At 33.9% G+C, this 23,445-nt stretch overlaps 1 long non-coding RNA gene across 1 annotated transcript in view; it reads right to left on the bottom strand.

The window, feature by feature from the left end:
• Positions 1-23,445, bottom strand: part of LOC104675368 — a 59,684-nt gene that overhangs the window by 6,000 nt on the left and 30,239 nt on the right. The window contains exon 3 of the long non-coding RNA XR_749768.1: positions 6,151-6,279. This is a non-coding gene — a long non-coding RNA (uncharacterized LOC104675368). The remainder of the gene's footprint in view (positions 1-6,150; positions 6,280-23,445) is intronic.

Genomic DNA, 23,445 nt, shown 5'->3' with positions numbered 1-23,445 from the left:
TTAAAATGTGTCAATATGCTTTTCAGAGTACTCAAGTACTACCACAAGCAAAATATTAGCAGTTAGAGCGTTTGAATTTTACTTGGAATGACCAAATAACAATTCGTGTTAAAACATTATCTAAAAGTACGTAACTTAAATAGAATCTGACATTGTTGACTTATTGTCTAGGAACTGCAGGATTATATAATTGATTGAATTATTGAATACATGTGATTTGCCTTATCCTTCTGTTACTGTTGGTGCTTAATTTTATTTGTGAGTCCCTTTCTCCAAGTTAAATTTCTTTTTTGCTCTTTATACTCTCTTTGTGTTATTTTATCTGTGTTTATGATTTCGCCCCAACTCGTATGCTGATGATTTCCAAAATTTACCCTGATTTTGAGATTTCTGTATTCAACTGCCACTGGATATCTTTTATTAGAATAAAAGCATAATATTATCCCATTATTTCTTAGTCTCATGTGAAATCATAACTATCATCATTGAGTAAATACCAAGAGAGAGGAAATACAAGGAAGTAACAGCTTCAAAACCTATTAGTATATAAAATGATGTACACTAGGGGTTAGGAACCCCTACTATGTGCTTTTCTAATAACCTAAATAGCAACTCAGAGGAGATGGGGCATATAAATTAACTCTTCTCCCCTTGGTCCCTTACTGATCAAGTTATGCCAGGTAATTAAATTCAGCATTAATAGAATAGGCCTTGGGTGGTATGCTTAACTCATTTCCCATCTCCTAGTCTTGTAGGGTCCATTTAAATTAGTAGCCCTACATTTAAATTTTGGGAGTCATGATTGATTTGTCCATTTCCTTAAGTCCTGCTAGCTAATCAAAAAATTTCTCACCTGGATATTTCTCCAGTCATTTCTTTTGTTCATTCCTAATTCTGTTATGCTGCTCATATTTTGCCTGAAAACTGCAGCAACACACCATTTATCAAATAACACTTAATCACTGATGCCTTCACTGAATGTTCTCTGGGGTGAATTAGAAACCCCTGTTCTGTGGTTTTCTAGTAACATGTAGTAATTGATATCATTGCATCAAGTACATATTAATGTAATTTTATTTTAGTTTTATGTCTATGTTTCTAGGATAGGAGCAATTTGGTTTATTATCTTTTTTCAACGTGGAAGAGGTAGAGGGATATTGAGTCCCTTCAAAATATGACAGAGAATATTTATCCTGTTTCATTTCTTTTTTTTTATTTAAAAGTGTCATTGCTAATTACCTAAAAAAGGGAAATCTAGGAAACTTATCTAAGTTATCAGTTTATTTTTTGTGCATTTGGCATTGTTTGTAGGGTTAATAATTTGCTTCACGACCTTCAGCCTTTTATAAATGATGGCAACATCATATTATTCCTCTCATTCTGTGCCTTTGTAACATATTCAAAGTAATGTTTACTCCTCTGGATGATGAGATCTGTAATAAACCTAACAGAAGTTCTTTTAGAGCCTTATCTATCTTCAAATTTCAAAATTTGGGTGCAAGTTGAGACATTTCCTTTGACTGGAACATTTTTCTGCAAGAATCTTGTTGTTACAATTTTGCTCAGCTCCAATATAGCATCTTCAGAAAGACATTCTCAGACAGTAATTGCAAAATAGTTGCCACTTTCTGTAAATCACCCTGTGCCCTGCCCTTCCATCTTCTGTAAATGCCTGCCATTTTACCTCCTGTAAATCATTGTGTCTTCTTATGCTATTTTATTTTCCTCAACATACTAACAATTAACTGATATCACTTAATTTTATATTTGTTTATTTTTTATTGCCTTTATCACTCCTAAAATATAGACTTCATCTTATACACTCTTTTATTGCCAGAGTGTAGAATACAACTTGGAATATAGTAGGCCTACCATATATATTTTTAAATAAAGAACTGGTACATAAAATCATATTACTTTCCTGTCCCCTTCTATATTGTTTATGAATATGTATTGTTTAGCCATTAAAGTTATTCACCTCCCCCCACAATTTTAACTATATTATTGGCTTCATTCTTTTCCCATTTAGTAAAAATATAATACAAACATAATCATTTTGCCTTTTCCCCTTCCATTTTGCTTTCCTTGCTATTATTTGAAACTTCAAGCACCTTTGGTGGTTTACTTCGTCCATAGTTCATTAACTAAGTATTCTTCCTTTACTAATTTATCTTATTTTTGATATATATAATTTTGATATGTCATATTAAGTTATTTATTATTTTATTTCTTAGGATTTCAGATGATGTGAAATACTATTACTTTTTTAGGTCTAAGAATATCATGATACACAATATTCTAATGCCATATTACATTTGCATTAATATTACATTTGCATTAAGAGAACTGTGCACTCCTAGGCTCATCTCTTAAGATTAGCCTTAAGGGAAAAAAGTTAAAAAGAATACTAACTTCGTATCTTAAATTATACTCTCTAAGAATGACAACTAAAAATAGTGGCTGTGAATGATACCAATAATTTATTCATCTCTATACAAATGGAAACTGTGCAGTGACAAGAATTGAGCAGGGTACTTTCAAGTTCTTAGATAGCCACAATAAAGACAATGAACTGGAAAACGGTAGTTACAAACATAACACAGTTTATACGGCATGGACATTTTATATCAACCCTGGAGGTTAGCTATGCCCTGGGACACTCAGAATAAATAATTCATTTTCCATGCAACACGATTCTGACCAATGACCTACAAGTAGAAGTGCCTTGTGGAATATCCAGGAAGTGTCTTAAAGGAGAAATCTGTTACTACCATGTTTTTTCTTACTTCAGGCATTTACTTGAATAACTGCCTTGGAAAATGTTGTAGAAACTGTATATTGTGATCAACAGATCAGCGAAGGAGAAAGAGCTGGCATCCCTGATAATATGGGGCTTCAGACCAGTGTTAGACTGCTTACAATTAATTCGGAATTTTATAAATTTTTCTGTTGTTTAAGCCACACTTATTTTGGATTTTCTGTTAATTACAGATTAATTTATCTTCCAAAGCAGAAGTCAGTTGGCAGAGTTGAAGTTGTGTTTCAAGTTCGTTATACTGATGAACAATGTGTCATTGAAGGAATAAAATAAATGGGAAATAATGACTATCATAAGAATCTCTTGTCTCAAAAATTGGGCTGAGACGTTTTGTTGAGGTATACATTATGAGCTTTCTCATTCCACGTACGCAAACCTTTTCCCGATTGCACGGTTAGAGAAGGCTTTGCACTAGACAACTTAGCATTGCACAGAGATGAAAATGGAAGGGAAGGAAGAATGTAAAAGAAAGTCAAAGTGATTGTAATTTCCCCTTTTTGTTTAGAAAATTGCACCATTCTTCACCTGAGTGAATTTTAAATATTTCTTAAACAATATTACTTTGAACAAGGAGATGATCTAAGTTTTGTGGAGCCCGAAACCTAAAAAATGTTTTTATCCTCTTTAAGATAAAACAAAGATAAAATTATAAATACAACATTGGGTGTTAAAGGATTTTTTGAAGAGAAAAAAATGCCACAAACATACAAATATTTAACAACTATAAAGCCTATAAAGGTCACCTTTACCATCTTAGTAGAAGAGAATGATCATAATCGATTACAGTTGATTATAAACTGTCTTTAATTTTAAATTTTAAATATTTATTTCAACTTATATTTTTATTGGATCATGAGATACTTATGGTGGTCCTTATTTTGAGGTGTATTCTGAGTTGTGTAGTTTCTTTACGAATGCATTTTTTATCAAACTGCCATTTAAAAAATTTTTTAAATATGTTCTTATTTCATTACTGTTTATTAAATAGATTGTCAGAAATCCAAGAGCCTATTTATTACTTCTTTCTGAAATTTGTATCTCCTTAATTAATTACTTCACATGGTGTCATATGAAAAACAAACACATTTTACAAATACTCTACGTTATCTTTCATCTTTATCATTTTTATGTCACATTCCATTAATATTTGTCTAAATTTTTATTATTTAATAAATAAATTTTAAAATAACAAGAGAAAGCAACCTACAATAATAACATGACTAAAAAATTTAAGTTTTTTTTTTTTTTAAAGTGGCTAATTTCATAAAGTTAAGCTAGAGTCATTAAGGACTTCACAGAATCATCTATTTTGGTAAGATAATCTAAAAACACAATAATATGTGAAGTATGAAACCTATAATATAGTTATAAACTCATTCTCACTTTTTAGAATCTAAGTTCAAAATATTATCCGTATATTAAAGTTTAGAATAATTTATTTTACTTTATATTTATATTGGTTAAAAGAAATAGTAGTTATTTTATTAAACTACTTAATATTAAATATTTTCTTAATTTTACAAATAAATAATTATGACAAAAATATAATAACCCTCAAGTCGAAAATAGCACTACAACATTGAGATGAATATTTAACCAGTGAGTAAATTTTAAGTATAAATTCCATAAGAACGTAACAAAAACATTGTTCATTTACCATTAAAAAAAGCATTTCCCTCACCAAATCTTAAATTATGGTCTCACTTCAAAATCTAATAATGAAGTGCATTATAAAAACACTAGGTCCTCTAGTTCTCTTTATAAACACCTAGATAAACATAAAAAGATTGATTCTAATCTGAACAGGGAAGTGTTACTGTGAAATGAAGCTGAACATGTTGATAATTTCATTAAATTCTAATAATATAATTAACTTAAATTCGGAAAATTCAAAAGGCTGGTTATCCCAGGAGAATTTCTTCTTTTTTTTTTTTTAAATCCGACCTTTAACCTCTGTTTTACCATTTTGAATCCAAACCAGATTAAAAGTGACCGAAAATTGTTAACACATGATGTTACTTGATGGTTTATAGGAAATTGGTTGGTGGTCTCAATTCCACGGACAGGTATTCACATCATAAAAAAGACCATCAGGGTTTGTGGCAATTTATCTCCTTACATTTAGGCTTAAATGAAACAAAAACGTTATTTCAAAACAACAATAACAACAAATTTTCTCAAGGACAAAAATTGTTCAGATTCTGAAAAAAATATATTTCAAAATAAAACTCTTGAAATATATGTAAATGCAAATAAAAGTAAATGATGTTTAAATCACTATAGAAACTCTAAGATTAATAGTGCAATTTCTTTGATAAATAATCTATTCATTTCAAAGAAAATAAAATGTTTTGAATTTTTGTGATAATTCTGTTGTGTGTGTGTACATGTGTATAGATTCCTCAAGAAAGGTATTAAAATTTTCTCAAGTTAACCACCAAAGAATTAAACATAATATCAGCTCATACATCCCTGAATCCAAGTACAAGTTCTACACAAATTAAGTTTGAAAGAGTTATTTTATAGTACATATCCACTTGATAAAGAAGTTTTATATTTAGTAAACTTTGTTTCTATAAATGAATGTAGTCCTGAAATTCAAGTATAAAATAACTTGAATGAGAATTTAATTTAAGCCAATTCAATTAAACTAAAACCAGAGAATTGGAAAATCTCAGATTGGAAACATCCTTTGCTGCTTCCTCATGCAACCTCGCTTCTTTCCCATCTGATACATGCATTTCTTTCTTTAACTCATAGTCATATTTTCTCTACTAAAATATATTTAAGGATGGAGAAATTGTGTTTCATAAAACATTAAATTTCATTTTGAAGTTGCTTCAATGAAGATTCTTCAGTGTATTACATTGAAAATATACACTCCTATCATATCTATCGGGAAGTCCTAGTTTTGCCTTCTGTGGTGACATATAAAACCTATATACCTCTTTTCCCTAAAGTAATGTTTTTAATACCTGCCTTTCAAACATAGCTACTTCCTGTGACTACATAGTTGACAATGGAGAGCATCAATATAAACCCTGGCTTGTCACCTTCCCCAACTCTGTGTTCTTATGACCATCACATGCTGACTTCACAATGCTGTGAGAAAGAGGACAATGGTTTTATGAAAAAGAAAGAAATAGTTAAGCACATGTTGCAGAAATACCAGTTTGAAAATACCGTCACAGATTGTTAAGGGGGCAGGCCTTGGGCAAAGAGTTTGTTACAAAACCTCAGCAGTTTGGCTGGGGGGTGGATATAAGTAATGCACAAATTACATGACTAGTTGGGTTTTGCAGGATCACAGAGGGATAGGAAGTTAAACTCACTCAAAGATATATGGCTTATCATGCTGGGATGATGTAGCACAATCAGCCACAGGAGGGAGGACATGTGGCCCATTTTCATGGAGACAGCTCTTCTTTTCAGACTTCTAATACTCAGAGGAGAGGTAGAGCCTATTTTCAAGATGAAACAGAAAGTGGGGAGGTGTCAGAGAATTGAATTGCAATTTAATACATTCAAAACCTTTAGCAGTTGGAATAGATTCTAGGGTGAAATCCATCTGAAATTTAATATACTGTGATGAAAACATGAAGTTAACAAAAATAAATAAAAACTCTATACACTACCCATAGAACAACAATGAGTTCAGCAATTTTAGGTTAAATTGCAAAATGGTTTTACTGTAAAACATTTGAGTTGTGGCCATGAATTTCTAATGTGCTAATTAGAATGAGAACTTTTAAAATGCTATGGAGTCTTATTGAGGTTTTCTAAGGAATTCAGTGGGTTTTCAGTGATCATATTTGGAATCTTAGAAATAATGATAAGAACTTATAAACACAAATAAGGGAACAACAGACGCTGGAATCTACTTGAGGGGGGAGGATGGGAGGAGGGAGAGGAGCAGAAAAGATACCTATTGGGTACTGAGCTTAATACCTGAGTGATGTAATAATATGTACAACAGTCCCCCATGACATGTATGTAACAAACCTTCATATGTAAACCTTCACATGTATCCCCAAACCTAAAACAAAAATTTTAAAACATATATGAAAAAAAGAAATAATGTGACAAACTTAAAAATTCAGACACAGGAAGATTGGGATTTTTCCACGAATACATAACTAGTAAGTAGAAAAGCTAGAAATCAAATCCAGAAAGGTGAGGTGGATCAGATCTGAAACATTTTATACCCATGGTTTTATGCCAGTCAGTCACAGATGCTCAAGGTTTTCACATAAAGCCTCACGGCCTCATATCTGTCAGAAGGTTCTCACCCTGCTTTCCTTTGTAATAAATACCCTTAAAAAAGATCAAAGCATTTTTGGTACCAAACAACATAATGTAATTGATGGTTTTCCTTATTGAACAAAAAACCTATATCCACAAGGTCAAAGTTCTGCTCTTTAAGAAAGACTAACACTTGGGACATATGTATCTGTACTGAGTGGGTCAGTTTATGGGCAAGTTACACACAACAATAAACACAATTCTATTGAAAAACTTTTTTTTTTTTCAGTAAGATGTAGGATTCATCCTACTGAAATCACTTGCATAAAACATCAACATATCGGGCAATTTACAGGTTATTTAAATTAATACAGGAGCCAACAGCTATCTCTCATGAATGAAGTAAGTCTGGTAGGGATAAGAGGGAGAGGTGGGGAATCTGGCAAACTAACCATACCATATCAGAATCAATTTCAGTCATGTGGAAATGGAAATATTATGTTGCCAGATCTTTCATTTTTTTTTTTTTCAGCATCAGTTGGAGATTCAGAATTTAGTTTTGTTTTTGTTTTGCATGAAGGGAGGTGGGTGGAAATATACTGCCTTTAAATTTTATTGACAAATAACCTTAAAAACATTTTATCAGCCCAACAGACTACTTTAAACTTCATTTAATCTGGGGTCTTTCAACTTTCGATCTCCATTATAGTAGTATCAAATATTTTTAAATCTCCGTTGTATTTCTGTCAACTGTTTTTGAGAAGGAAAATAATGACAGTGAGAGAAAACTTACAATTTTTTTCTAAATAACTTAAATCTCGTGGAAGATTGTTGAAAATCAATAAGAATCTACAATAAAGAGTTTCAGTGCAAAGCAAACTTAATCAGCAATGCTGTATATATATACCCAATATGTTTTAAACTAATGAAATTGAGAAATAGTGTTTGTAAATGCTTTATTTCTTCCCCTTTGATTAAAATACAGGAGCCCACCAATAGTAGCTATAGCACAGTTACCTGGGGAACACATCTTTCAAGATCAAATGCAGGGCCACTTCACATACATCTGGGGACAGAGATCAAAAATACATGCTTCCACACTTGTGATTAACTGCTATGTCTTGGATATTTCTTAGTGGGTTAAGACACAGAGTCAGAAAAATAAAACTAAATTATCTATCAGGAACAGAAGTCAGATTTCCAGTCTATGCTTGGAAACACAATGATCTGGGTTATGCGGTAAAACAGATGCAGCAAAATGAAAGTGAGACAAAACCATGGTAGCTTGTGTCAGACTGTACAATACAGATGAGACACAGAGGAGGTCAGAGGGAGGAGGAGGAGAAGAAATATTGGGCTCAGTCTCTGAGACTGAAAGAATTTATAGGCAGATCATCAAAAGACGAAGAGTATCTGGAAGGCTTGAATACCTGGCAAGATACAGTGGTGAATCCCCCACCAAGTCTGGTTCACATTAAGATGTGTGTTTCAGCTTGCGTACTTCCATCCCTGGCCTAACAGGACAAGCTGTGTCTATGATACAGGTTAACACATGGCAATATTTTTATGCCTTCTCTTAATACTAAGTTCTGAGAAACAGACAACAACTACGAATCTACAAATAGAAATCTAGTTCAGAGGCCAGGGACTGCTTTCTGTCCCTTCACTCTTACTTTTCAGTCCACTATATCGTCAGTAAATTTGGTCTTTAAAACCCTTTTAAAAAACAATGTATCTCCTTTGTAGTAATCATGTTGAAAAAAGATACAATGAGAGTCCAGTCTTAACTGTTTTGTGTGTCTCGTTTATTACTATTTTGAGTAAAAATCTTAAAGAACAATCTGGTAAAAATTCTAAATATGATGGCAAAGATAGTCTCATCATTTTTGAAGACATTTAGTGAGCATGTATTATGTGTCACAGGATTCTGAGATGAAGAAGCTACACGTGGTCCCAGGCTTCTTCGATTTCGAGATAATGACAGACAGACCTGAAGATAAGTGATCATAACAGTGTGAAAAGCACTATTAATGTACATAGGAAACAAATGCTATGGGGGTTCTGAAGAGCAAGCTAATAATTACCCAGCAATTATAGAAAAAAATGTATACTTCAGGATTATATAAAAGAACAATCCTTCAAAATTATATTATAAATTTCTCTTTACTCTGCCCATCATTCGTTATTTGCCTGATTCATTATTTGATATTAACTATACTGAATTTTGCTAAAAAGGCCATAACAAAATATTACAAACTGGGTGGCTTAAACAACTGAGATGGAATTGTCTTACAGTTCTTGAGACCAAAAGTCTGATATCAAGGTTTTGACAGGGCTGTATTCTCTGTAAGGATATGCGAAGATCAGTTCCAACCCTTTTACCTAACTCCTGGTTGTTCATTGGCTTGTGACATTTTAATGCCAATATTCACATAGAATTCTCCCTGTGTGTGTATTTCTCTGTCCAAATATTTCGTTTTTATAAGGATACCTGTCATATAGTTTTGGGGCCTACTCTACTGTAGTATAACCTAAATTTAACTAGTTACCTCTGCAATGACCCTATTTCCAAATAAGACCACATTTCAAGGTACTTTTGGGGTTAGGACTTCAATATGTGAATCTGGGAGAGATACAATCCATCCATAACATTTGTCTGAAGCCTGGTTATCTTGTGAAAGTCCTGAGTTTCACAAGGATAGGATAGGATACTCTGAATCTGAATTTAAATGCAAATATTAACAAATGGATACAGAGCCAGGTGTGCTTTCTGTAAACTTTGGGCATTTGGGAAATATTGACAATGAGGTCTGCAAGTTACCTGGCAATCTGAATAATCCATATAAGAGAAATAGATGATTATAAAATAGTCTAAGATCTAAGTTCAGAACACATGTCCCTAGTAATGGCAAAGTATATACTGGCTTTATGAGTTTTTACAAAGTCACTTTAAGATTTTGCTGAAATATTTGTATGTTTTTCAGTTAATCCAGGAATTTGGCAGTTCTTTCATGGTTTCTTACAAAAGAGAATCTGTGGTAATATAAAACTATTTGATTAGATTTATTCAATCTGAAAGGAGTAAAAATAGGTTCACCACTGCTTAGTTTGGTTTGTCTGACACTAGGCATTACATTGAAATGATTAGAAAAGTGAGAGAGACACATTGTTTTATTTATACAAAGAAGGATAAACTATGGTTACTATACACAAGTGTTGGTGGAGTACCAAAGAGTGATTGACATATGTTAATAAGAAACCTATGTTTCATTGCGATTGATTTATCATATTAAAATACAAGACATAAGCTTTGCATTACAGCAAAGGCATGTTATATAGAGCATGGGACAGCAGTGGCAGGTCTGGTAGATGGGGAAACTTGTTGTTCTGGCTATTTGGGCATGAGTGGCACATTTCAAAAGGTGGCATAAAAATAACAAGATTTTTACATTGTTAGTTTAAGTCACGAACCTTGTATCACCGTGGGATGAATGCGTTTTTTTAAAAGCACACCATTTAGGAAATTAGAGTGTTGTTATAGCTTCTGTGACTTTTGACGCATTGGTCTGAAGGTGAAAGATGATAAATTTACAAAATTAGCAGTAGTGATGACACAATCACATTTGACATTTTCATAGAAATCTTTACATCAAAGGGACATATGTGGATACCCAAATTTTGATAAGTTTAAGAAAAACAACAATGAAGAGACTAGTTAGAAAGGTCCAAAAGCAAAAAGGTAGGAAACCTAAATACATAGAAATAGCACATACCCTGACTAAGGATACATTATCAGAGACTTGTGAACACCAACAAAAGTAAATATGAGGCTAAATGTTTTGAGTTTGGAAAAGATGGAGGAGATGTGATCAGAGACCACAATAGTGATCTTTAGGGATAATGTTTAAAAAAAAAAATCAAAAGTAATTCCCAAGTGCATAATAAAAGAATTCCCTTCAGACAGGTGACAAGTATATGAGAAATGCAAAATCCACTGAAGATTATATTGACCTATTAGACTATGTTGGGAATGAAACGTTCCAAAGGGATAGTAAAAAATACAAAGAGACTGAATGGATGCTTTGTGCCTGGCTTGCTTTCCAGGATGATGAAGAAGTATCTACTCTAGAATTACTTTGTGCAAAGAAAGAAGGTGGAGAACTGTCAGAGAAATCAAAACAAAGACCTGATTGAAAAAATATGAGAAATTAAGTGGCCATAAATCACCATGTTCAAATGGTCTTCATCTAAAACTTCTGAAAGAGTTAAAGAACGATGTAGCTAAGCTACCACCAAAAATGCATCAACACCTTCCATCAAAGAGGAGGGTGATGAATGCCCATCCATCTTTAAGAATAGTTCAGTGTTACTTGTAAGGTTAGATTTTAATAAAAAACATGGTGTTGTCTAGAATTATTCAAGTCTTTAAAAAATAGTGTATTTTTCCCCTTGTGGAAACTGTGTACTTTCACAATTAGTTGTTTCTGGAAAAGTATCTCCACACATAGCCTTTGTTTCTTGTTTTGTTTGTTTTGTTGTTGTTGTTTTTGTTTTAATTTCTAAGTGTTTCTACATGAGTTTACTACCCTGAACATTACTGAACACTGCTTATTAGACACACCCTGATGGGTAACCAAGGAGAGGATTGTAACCCAGCCTACAACAACTCATAGCAGCATTTGTTGGTTGTCAACTTGGTCTGATTGATAAGCAATAGCTTTATTGTTACAACATGTGGTGACACTTTAGATACTAAGAACCATGCTGAGAAGAGCACAACAAAACCTGCCTGGTAAACTTGATTTTCCAAAGCAATGAATGCAACTATTTTGCCTGAGAATTTTCGCATATCTTGAGAGGGTGGTTGTTTTCAAGGTAGGGCAATTCTATGGTACCCAAACTAACACAAATTAATAAATGGCTTATTGGCTTGTTAGAGTTTCAGGTGATAAATTCAGTTCTGCCCATTAAACACCAGGCATTGATTGCACAAGCTCTCTGTTGAACTCTTAGCAGGTGAGCACAAGCCAGGCCTTCCCATCTTGCATTGCCGGTGAACCTCAGATGTGACCTCTCCAAAGGAAGGAGGAGAATTCATTTGCCATGTTTACTTTATATTGAAAATCTTTGGCCGGGCGCGGTGGCTCAAGCCTGTAATCCCAGCACTTTGGGAGGCCGAGACGGGCGGATCATGAGGTCAGGAGATCGAGACCATCCTGGCTAATACGGTGAAACCCCGTCTCTACTAAAAAATACAAAAAACTAGCCGGGCGACGAGGCGGGCGCCTGTAGTCCCAGCTACTCGGGAGGCTGAGACAGGAGAATGGCGTGAACCCGGGAGGCGGAGCTTGCAGTGAGCTGAGAGCCGGCCACTGCACTCCAGCCTGGGCAGCAGAGCAAGACTCCGTCTCAAAAAAAAAAACAAAAAAAAAACAAAACAAAAAAAAAAAAAAAAAAAAGAAAATCTTTTTAGATGGAGACTCCTAACTGAGCTGAATGTTCTTAGTTAAGAGTGTGAGGTGTGCTGCATGATTGGTGTTTTTTACAGTCTCATGAACAATTATTTCTTTTATGTCTTTCAGCCATCACCATTCCTAAAGAATAAGTTAATGTGAAATACCCGTGCAAATGTGTTTCATGATCCATTTTCATAAAGGGTGTGATATATAAAAACCAGCTCACTATTTTTTTTTTTTTTTTTTTTTTTTTTTTGCTAAAAGATAAGAAGAGAGCTTAGTCAAGGAACATTTCTCTTCTGCCTCATTCTCAGGATTACCTGTGTGTTCTATGATGGCAACAAATACACTACTGCCTTCTCATTGCAACTATTTCATCCAAGCCATTCACATTTTGTGTTTTGTTTTTGTTTGTTTTACTGTTTTACTTAATGGGGCAATTGTCCCAGAGCAATTATGGACATCCTTTTTATCCCTTTATCTGGATTACGTCTCACTTTCCAAATTATGGCAGAAAAAAAAAAAAAAAAACAAGAGCAAATAATTGTGAATGAAGTGGTGAGAAAAAAAACGCTTCTAATACAAAAAACTAGCCGGGCGAGATGGCGGGCGCCTGTAGTCCCAGCTACTCGGGAGTCTGAGGCAGGAGAATGGCGGGAGTCCGGGAGGCGGAGCTTGCAGTGAGCCGAGATCGCGCCACTGCACTCCAGCCTGGGCGACAGAGTGAGACTCCGTCTCAAAAAAAAAAAAAAAAAAAAAAAACGCTTCAGCGGATAATCAGGACATTTGAAGTAGGCACGTCTCTCAATGTTTTTTAATTATTCGACACTTCGAATATCTAACAAAACTATGTACTCATTCCTCAGAACAATGTATGATTACATGTAAATATTTTACTATGCAATTTCAGTGGCTTATAAACCTACAAATAACCATCTCCAGACTAGAAACTTTTACCTGGCTGATACATTGAGTACAATAAACTACTATTACTTTCAAATAATATTATATCTACTATCAAATAATAGACACCTTGGCCAAGCATGGTGGCTCATGTCTATAATCCCAGTGTTCTGGGAAACTGTGGAAAGAGAATCACTGGGGCCAGGAGTTTGAGCCCAGTCTAGACAATATAGCAAGATCCCATCTCTATAAATAAAAATAAATAAATAAATAAATACATACATAAAATAATAGATACCATGAAACCCTCAATCTGTTCAGGGATATTTAGCCTGTAAATGTCTTAAGCAGTTTGCCTACTTTTCCATCAAATGGAGGCAGAAGATTCTTTTCATATATGAGATGTAGTGAAACTGTTACTAGATTTACAATCAGAACTAGATCTAAATACAATTCAAACTGTAATTAAGTTGCTATAACATGCCATCCTAATAAAGAAACTATTCTCTAATAGTTTCTTTATTGATAAATTAAACAGATTGAATTAGGATTTCTCTAAGTCTAATCCAGGCTGGAAATTATATGACCACCTATATTGTACAGGAAAAAGTTCCTACTCTCATTGCTGACTCAATAATAGGAGAAGTCACACATCAGTTGAAAACATACAGGAATGGTAGAGTCATATGAATTGGATGACTGTCTATTTAAAAGTAACTTTAAAAGTTGTTATTTAATTTATATTTTCAGAAGTTTATGTTTCTATATGCTGTTGATATTTCATCTTTTTCTATCTTAAGTTCACGAACCTGATTCCTAGAACGCATATATCTAAAATGTATTATTTTCAGATAGCTTTGTTTTTTGAAATGTATTGCAGTTTGCATGCTTACTGAAAAAGACAGAAAATACATTTCGAAAACTCAATGAATTTATTAATTTCGTCTTCATGATTTCAGAAAAAAAATAAATTGTTTTGTTTTTCTTAATTTGTATCTAGTTAGGGAAGGCAGAATATGCAAAACAGGAAGAGCCAGACACTAGATTTCAACGGCCTGGTTCAAATCCTGACATCTCTTCACTAACTCTTTGACCTTCAGCCTTCACCCCTGTGAACTGGAGCAGCTAATAATAAGGCCTACTTCATGGGATGCTGAGAGACTTAGATTAGATACATATACCTAGGTAAAGTGTTAGACCACCAGAGGTGATCTAAAAATGATAACTGTTATTCTAATTAATGTTGTCATTCATTTACAAAGTATTTTTTAAATGAGTGTTGTAAGAATAAAACTATATTCATTATGACCGCTTGGCTCTGAGTAATTGAAAACTCAGATATGCATATTTGTTTCTCTCTCCAATTAAAAAAAAAAAAAAAAAAAAAAAAGCCCAGAATAGCTAATCCATGGGTGGAGGTGGGATGCTGGTCCATGGGGTCAGCAGGGACTCGAGCTCTTCTATGTTTTTCTCTGTCATCTTCAACTTGCAATTATTACAGCATTGTCCAAAAAGACTGTTCCTCCTCCAGCCAACACGTCTGTATTCTCACCACCTGTGAGGAGGAAGGGATAGAGAAGGATATGTTACTGTTTGTTAAGGACATTACTCCTGTTTATATCCTATGGACCAGAACTTAATCATTAATTATAGACCAATCTTAGCTGCAAGCTTTATACTAGCCCCTGTACCTAACCAAATACTGAAGTTCCCTTACTGATAAGAAAGACAATGTATTTTGGGGGACAATAAGCAGCCCTGACACAAAAACTAAATAGATCATTTTTTAATGATCAAAATTAACAAAATTCACATAAAATATAATTACTTTATGACTTAGACTTAGTGATATATTAAGCACAGTATTTTCTCCCTCAATGGTTATTAATCCCCCTACTTAATAGCTTTATGAAGTTTTATATTATATCTTTCCCATTACTCTCTTGGTTTTTTATGTATAACTGAAACAGTTTATCTCTTCAAAAATTTTTTAATCCCTCACCTTATTTAGATACCCCTTCTATGTAATTCAATACTACCCATTCCATACTCTAATCATAGGCACTTATAACACTATAATTATGAATTACATGCCTATATCCCTTATTCAAATATTCCTTGTAGGCAAGCACTACATCTAACATGTTTTTGTAACCTCAGACTCTAATGTATTTCTGGAACATAGTACATTCAATCATTACTCTCCAAAAAAAAAAAAAAAAAAAAGAAAATAAATCAATAGACTGTATGAGGAAATTTATATGCAGTGGAATGTAGAACACTTTGACAATTATTTGGTGCATGTAAAACTAGAAATCAGCTATCATGCATACAGCACATACTTGTCTAAGCTCTCTAGTTATATAACAGGTCTTTGAATTATTGCTCTACTCTAATGTAACCAAAGGAATACTCCTCCTGATTTCCCACATATTGAGGAAGGTGAGAGCTTTGAGCCATGATTACAATTTAACCTGTATTAATAGTAATCCCCAAATTCTGTGACTCTGTTCTTTTCACAGAGAGTGGACAATGAATCTCTACATTTTCAATTACTTTTATATTCCAGACAAACTGAAAATGTTTACTCTGAACTCACTGATAAAGAATGGAACTGACACTCTCTGACCTGACTGACAAAATGAAGTATTGTCCCAGAGAGAGGATCCTTGCACATTGTAAGACAGTTAGAAAATAGTTATCTTACTCTTATTTATTTATTTATAGTTTTTATAGTGGTGAGAACACTTAACATGAGATCTACCCTCATAAGAAATTTTTAAGTGTCCAATAACAGTATTGTCAAGTACAGGCACAGTATTTTGCAACAGATCTCTAAAAAACTGACATATTTGCATTCCTGAAACTTCATGCCAATGGATTAGCAACTTCCCATGTCACTTTATCTCCCCAGACACTGGCAACAATTATGCCATTTTCTGTTACTAATAATTTGACTATTTCAGATAGTGCGTATTAGTGGAATCATGAAATATGTGCCTCTCTGTGTCTGGCTTATTTTACTTAGCATAATGTACTCAAGGTTCATTCACATTGTCATATATAGCAAAAATTCTTTCTTAAGGCTGAAAATTTTCCATTGTATTTATATATCACATTTGCTTTATCCACCTATCCTGCTGATAGACCTTAAGGTTGTTTCCACACCCTGACATTTGTGAATAATGGTACAATGAAGATGAGAATGCATTATCTTGTTGAGATCCTAACTTAAGTTATTTTGGACAAATACCTAGAAGTAGAATTGCTAGATCATATGGTATTTTTTTTTTTTTTGAAGAAAACTCATATGGTTTTCCATAACAGCTGCACCATTTTACATTTCCACCAACAGTTCATGGGACTTCAATTCCTTAACTGCCAAGATTTGTTATTATTATTATTATTATTTAATATTAATCATATCAACATGTGGAGTGATAACTTGTATTGTGGTTTTTATTTGCATTTCCCTGATGATTAGAGATGTTAAGCATCTTTTCATAGGCCTGCTGGACATTCGTATGACTTATGTGGAGAAATGTCTATTCAAATCCTTAGCCAATTTTTAAAATAGGATTAGGTTTGTTTTTGTTGATACAATTTTACTTTGAGTTGTATAAATCCCTTTTTTATTTCGTAAATTAATCTCACTGGATATCTGGTTTGCAATTTTTTTCTCCCATTTGATACGTTGCCTTTTCATTTTGTTGCTGATTTTCTTTGCTGCGCACAAGCTTTTAGTTAGATGTAATCCCACTTGTTAATTTTTGTTTTTGCCATCTGTACATATTTATGAAATCACTGCCAAGACCAATGTCATGAAGTTTATTCTTCATCTCTTCTTCTGTTACTATTACAGTTTCAGGTCTTAAATTTAAGACCTTAATTTATTTTGAGGATTTTTTGTGTGTGTGTATTATGTAAGATAAGGGTTCAAATTAATTGTTTTTACGTTTGGATGTTGTTTTCCCGATACTATTTGTTGAAGAAAGTATCATTTCCCATTTTATAGTTTTGTCACCCTTGTCAAAGATCAGTTGACCATAAATGTGTGGATATATTTCTGGGTTCTGTATTCGACTCTGTTGATCTATATGTCTATCTTTATGTTAGTATCATACTCTTTCAATTAGTGTAGCCTTGTACTATATTTTGGAATCAAGAACTATGATGCCTCCAGCTTTATTCTTTCTCAAGATTTTTTTGGCTATTTGGGGTCTTTGGGGTTTCCATATAAATTTTAAGCTATTTTTCTACTTCTCTGAAGACAACAATTGCAATTTTTATGAGGGTTGCATTGTATCTGTGGATTATTTTGGTTAACTATGGATATCTTAAAAACATTATGCTTGGCAACTGATGAGTGCAGGATGTATTTCAACTTGCGTTTTCTTCGTTTCATTGATGTTTTGTACTTTTCATTACACAGGATTGTTCACCTCCTTAGTTAAGGTTATTCCTAAGTATTTTCTAAATGCTTTTTTTTAGATGGGATTGTTTTGGTAATCTCCTTTTCAGATATTTCATCGCTAATGCACAGAAACACAAAAACTTACTATAAAAAACTTATTTTTGTATCTTGATTTTGTATCCTTCAATTTTATTGCTTTATTTGTTCATTCTAAAAGATTTTTTTCATTTTTGGTTTTTGGTGGAGTCTTTGGGATTTTCAATATGTGAGATCAGGTCATCCACAAACAGGGACAATTTTACTTCTTTTTTCTCTGATGACTTTTATTTCCTTCTCTTGTCTAATTGCTCTTGCTAGGACATTTATTATTATGGCAGAAGTGATAAGAATAGGCATATTTGCCTCACTGAATTTAGAGGGTAGGTTTTCAGTTTTTCACCATAGAATGTGATGTTAGCCAAGGACTTTCCATGTATATTCTTTGTTATATTAAAGTAATTTCTTTCTATTCCTAATTTGCTGAGATTTTATTGTGAAAGTGTGTTGAATTTTTCAAATGCTTTCTGTGCATCTATTAAGATGATCATGTAATTTATATTCTTCATTCTTTTAACGTGGTATATTATATTGATGTTTTTATGTTTAGTCATCTTTGTATCCTAGATATAACACCTACATTGTCATGGTGTATGAACATTTTAATGTGCTGTTGGATGCAGTTTGCTAGTATTTTGTTATGGATTTTAAATTCCATATCCATCAGAGATATTGAAAACCTACAGTTTTCTTTTCTTGTTGTGTCATTGTCTTGCTGTGTTATCAGGGTAACACTGGCCTCATAAAATGAATTTGGGAGTGTTCCTTCCTCTTCAATATTTTGGAAGAGTTTGGGAAGACCCAGCATTAATTTTTCTTTAAATCTAGTTGTATTTCATCAGGTATCTGTTTCTTCTTGACTTAATCTTGGTAAGCTATGTCTTTCTAGGGTTTGATTCATTTTTTTCTAAGTTATTCAGAAAGCATACAATGGTAATATTCTCTCATTATCCTTTTTATTCTCATGGCATCAGTTGCAATGTCTCCTTTTTTATTTCTGATTATTTATTCAAATCTTCCCTCTTTTCCTTAGTCTAGCTAAAGGTTTTGTTTAGTTTTGAAAAGATAAATACTTCATTAAAAAAAAAAACTCAGTTTTGTTGATTTTTTCCCATCATTTTTCTATTCTTTATTTTATATATTTTGTTCTAATCTTTATTATTTCTTTTTTATGCTAAATTTGGGCTTAGGCTGTTTTTTTTTTTTTTCTCCAATCATTTGAGGTTTAAATTTAATTTGATTATTTGTGATTTTTCTTCTTTTTGAATGTTAGTGTTTTATCACTATAAACTTTCCTTAGTACACACAGCCTTTGCTGCATCCCGTAAGTTTTGTATGTTGTGTCCTTATTTTCATTTATCTCAAGATATTTTCCATTTTCCATTTTGATTACTTATTTGACTCATTGGCTGTTCAAATTGTGTTTAGTTTTCACATGTTTGTGTGTTTTCCAATTGTCCTACTGCTGTTGATTTCTAGTTTTCTTCCATTGTCATTGGAAAACATAACTGGTAGGATTTCAATCTTCTTCGATTTGTTAAGATTCTTTTGTGACCTAAAATGTGATCTACCCTGAGAAATGCTTTATGTACACTTGAGAAGAATGTATCGTCTACTCAATATATATGCTACTGTTGGGTGGAATGCTCTGTATATGTTTGGTAGATCATATATGTTTGAAAATATGTTTTTCAAATATATGTATATGTTTGAAAATAAGAACACAACATACAAAACTTACGGGATGCAGCAAAGGCTGTGTGTGTATATATATATATATATATATATATATATATATATATATATATATAATTATATCTTTCAGACAATTTTATTCTTGTATCCTTATATAATGTGCTTCTTTATCTCTTGTGAAGGTCTTGTATTTAAAGTGTGTTTTGCCTGATCTAAGTCTAGCCACTTCTGCTATCTTTTGGCAACAATTTGCATGGAGTATTTTTTCCACTTCTTCACTTTCAGTCACTATGTATCATTAAACATAAAGTGAATTTCTTGTAGATAGCATATGGATTGATCGTATTTATTTTTGATTAATTCAACCCCTCAGTGCTTCTTGCTTGAGTACTTTAATCCATTTACATTTAAAGTAATTATTGATTAGAAAAAATATCCTCTTGCCATCTTGTTAATTGCTTTCTATGAGGTTTTGTTTTTTGTTCTGTCACTCTTCCACTTGTGTGGTGTTCCTTTGTCTTTAGTAGATTTTTTTATATGCTTTATTTACTTTCTCTTTTGTGTTGTTGGGTGATTTATATAAATATATTTTTTTCTTTGTGGTTACAATGAGATTTAAATAAAATTTCTTATCATTATATAAGTTATTTTAAGCTGATAACAGCTTAACTTCAACTGCATACAAAAACTCTACATATTTGTTTCTCCCTTTCCCACACTTCATATTATTTTTGTCACAATTTCAACCTATTTATATTGTGTATCTATTAACATATTTTTACTTAGTCATTTTTAATACGTTTTGTTTTTAGCTTTTATACTAGAATAAAAAGTTATTTATCCACTGCTATTACAGCATTTTATATATGTCTATATATTTACCCTTACCAATTAGTTTTATGGTTTCTTATACTATCATGTTATGGTTTAGCATCCTTTCATTTCAAATTGAAAAAAATCCCTTTAGTACTCCTTGTAAGGCAGATATAGTGGTAATAAAATTATTCAGATTTTGTTTACCTGGGAAAATCTTTGTTCCCTTCAATTTTGAAAGATAGTTTTAATGAGTATAATATTCTTGGTTGTCAGGTTTTTTTTTTTTTTTTTTTTTTTTTTTTTTTACCTTTCAGCACTTTGAATATATCATACTTCTAACTACTGGCCTGAAAAGTAAAAATCTGCTGTTAGTCTTATAGAGATTATTTGTATGTGAAAGTTTCCTTTTTGTCTGATTTTGGAATTTTCTTTGAATTTGACAATTTGATTTTAATGTGTCTTGGTGTGTTTCTTCTTTCTGTTTCTTTTCTGGTGCATCTTATTTAGAATCCTTTGGGCTTTCTGCATTTGGATTTCCAGTTTCTTCCCCAGATTTTGGAAGTTTTCAGCCATTATGCCTTGAGTAAACTTTATGGTTCTTTCTCTCTCTCTCTTGTCTTTCTGAACTGTCCATAATGCTTATATTGATCTGCTTAATGTTTTCCCCTAAGCCCCTTAAGCTTTTTTCACTATTTTTCATTTCTTTTCTTTTTGCAACTCTCACTGTATAATTTCAAATGACCTGTGTTTTAGTTTGTTGATTATTGCTTCTGATTGTTCTAGTCTGCTGCTGAAACTTCTCTATTACATTTTTATTTCAGTTATTATATTCTTCAGCTTCAAGATTTCAGTTTTGTTCTTCTAAAAATTTTCTATCTGCTTGTTGAACTTCTTCTCTTTTTCTTATATTGTTCACTTAAACTCATTAAACATTTTATAATGGTGACTGCATGTTTTCTGTCAGTTAATTTATATTTATCTGTTTTATTAGGATTGGTTTCTGGAGTTTCCTCTTGTTGCTTTATTTGGATTGTGTTTTCTTGTTTCTTCATTTCCTTTACTTTGTACATTGAAATGATCTACACATTAGAAAAAAATCACTTCACTCAGTCTTCACATATTTGCTTTGTGCAGTAAAAGACCTTCTTCAATCAGTTTGGCCAGATTATCTGTGGATCTCCCAAACCTTTGTGGTAGTCCATACTGCTATCGTAGTTCCCAACCACCCTCAAGTGTCTATAGTACAGCAGATCCTGACACTGCTCCAAGATATCAAAGACAGAAGCCATTCTCTCATATAAAAACCAGAGAGTTAGATCATTGGGTTCATTGTCCAACTCTTTACCTCCCCAGGGAGAAGACAGAAGATAAAGTTTTTTCACTCACTCACTCTTCACGAGGCAGGGGAGAGAGTTGAGGGTTGCATTTGTGCTTGTTTAAACCCCATAAATAGGGGGGCGGAGCAAGATGGCCGAATAGGAACAGCTCCAGTCTCCAACTCCTGGCGCGAGCAACACAGAAGACCGGTGATTTCTGCATTTTCAACTGAGGTACTGGGGTCATCTCACTGGGGAGTGCCGGACAGTCGGTGCTGGTCAGCTGCTGCAGCCCGACCAGCGAGAGCTGAAGCAGGGCGAGGCATTGCCTCACCTGGGAAGCGCAAGGGGGAAGGGAATCCCTTTTCCTAGCCAGGCAAACTGAGACACACAACACCTGGAAAATCGGGTAATTCCCACCCCAATACTGCGCTTTAAGCAAATGGGCATACCAGGAGATTATACCCACACCTGGCCAGGAGGGTCCGACGCCCACGGAGCCTCCCTCATTGCTAGCACAGCAGTCTGCAATCTAACCGCAAGGCAGCAGCGAGGCTGGGGGAGGGGTGCCCACCATTGCTGAGGCTTAAGTAGGTAAACAAAGCCGCTGGGAAGCTCGAACTGGGTGGAGCTCACAGCAGCTCAAGGAAACCTGCCTGTCTCTGTAGACTCCACCTCTGGGGACAGGGCACAGCTAAAAAAGAACATGGGAAGCACCAGAGGCCTGTGCAGATGCGAACAACTCTGTCTGACAGCTTTGAAGAGAGCAGTGGATCTCCCAACACTGAGGTTGAGATCTGAGAACGGACAGACTGCCTGCTCAAGTGGGTCCCTGACCCCTGAGTAGCCTAACTGGAAGACATCCCCCAGTAGGGGCAGTCTGACACCCCACACCTCACAGGGTGGAGTACACCCCTGAGAGGAAGCTTCCAAAGCAAGAATCAGACAGGTACACTCGCTGTTCAGCATGTTCTATCTTCTGCAACCTCTGCTGCTGATACCCAGGCAAACAGGGTCTGGAGTGGACCTCAAGCAATCTCCAACAGACCTATAGCTGAGGGTCCTGACTATTAGAAGGAAAACTATCAAACAGGAAGGACACCTATACCAAAACCCCATCAGTACATCACCATCATCAAAGACCAGTGGCAGATAAAACCACAAAGATGGGGAAGAAGCAGGGCAGAAAAGCTGGAAATTCAAAAAATAAGAGCGCATCTCCACCTGCAAAGGAGTGCAGCTCATCACCAGCAACGGCTCAAAGCTGGTCAGAGAATGACTTTGACGAGATGAGAGAAGAAGGCTTCAGTCCATCAAACTTCTCAGAGCTAAAGGAGGAATTACGTACCCAGCGCAAAGAAACTAAAAATCTTGAAAAAAGAGTGGAAGAATTGATAGCTAGAATAATTAATGCAGAGAAGGTCATAAATGAAATGACAGAGATGAAAACTATGACACGAGAAATACGTGACAAATCCATAAGCTTCAGTAACCGACTTAATCAACTGGAAGAAAGAGTATCAGCGATTGAGGATCAAATGAATGAAATGAAGTGAGAAGAGAAACCAAAAGAAAAAAGAAGAAAAAGAAATGAACAAAGCCTGCAAGAAGTATGGGATTATGTAAAAAGATCAAATCTACGTCTGATTGGGGTGCCTGAAAGTGAGGGGGAAAATGGAACCAAGTTGG

This window comes from Rhinopithecus roxellana, chromosome 6 (assembly GCF_007565055.1).
Source record: "Rhinopithecus roxellana isolate Shanxi Qingling chromosome 6, ASM756505v1, whole genome shotgun sequence".
NCBI lineage: Eukaryota > Metazoa > Chordata > Mammalia > Primates > Cercopithecidae > Rhinopithecus > Rhinopithecus roxellana.
The sequence above is the reverse complement of the archived record's forward strand: the minus strand, read 5'-3'. Positions and strand labels throughout refer to the sequence as shown.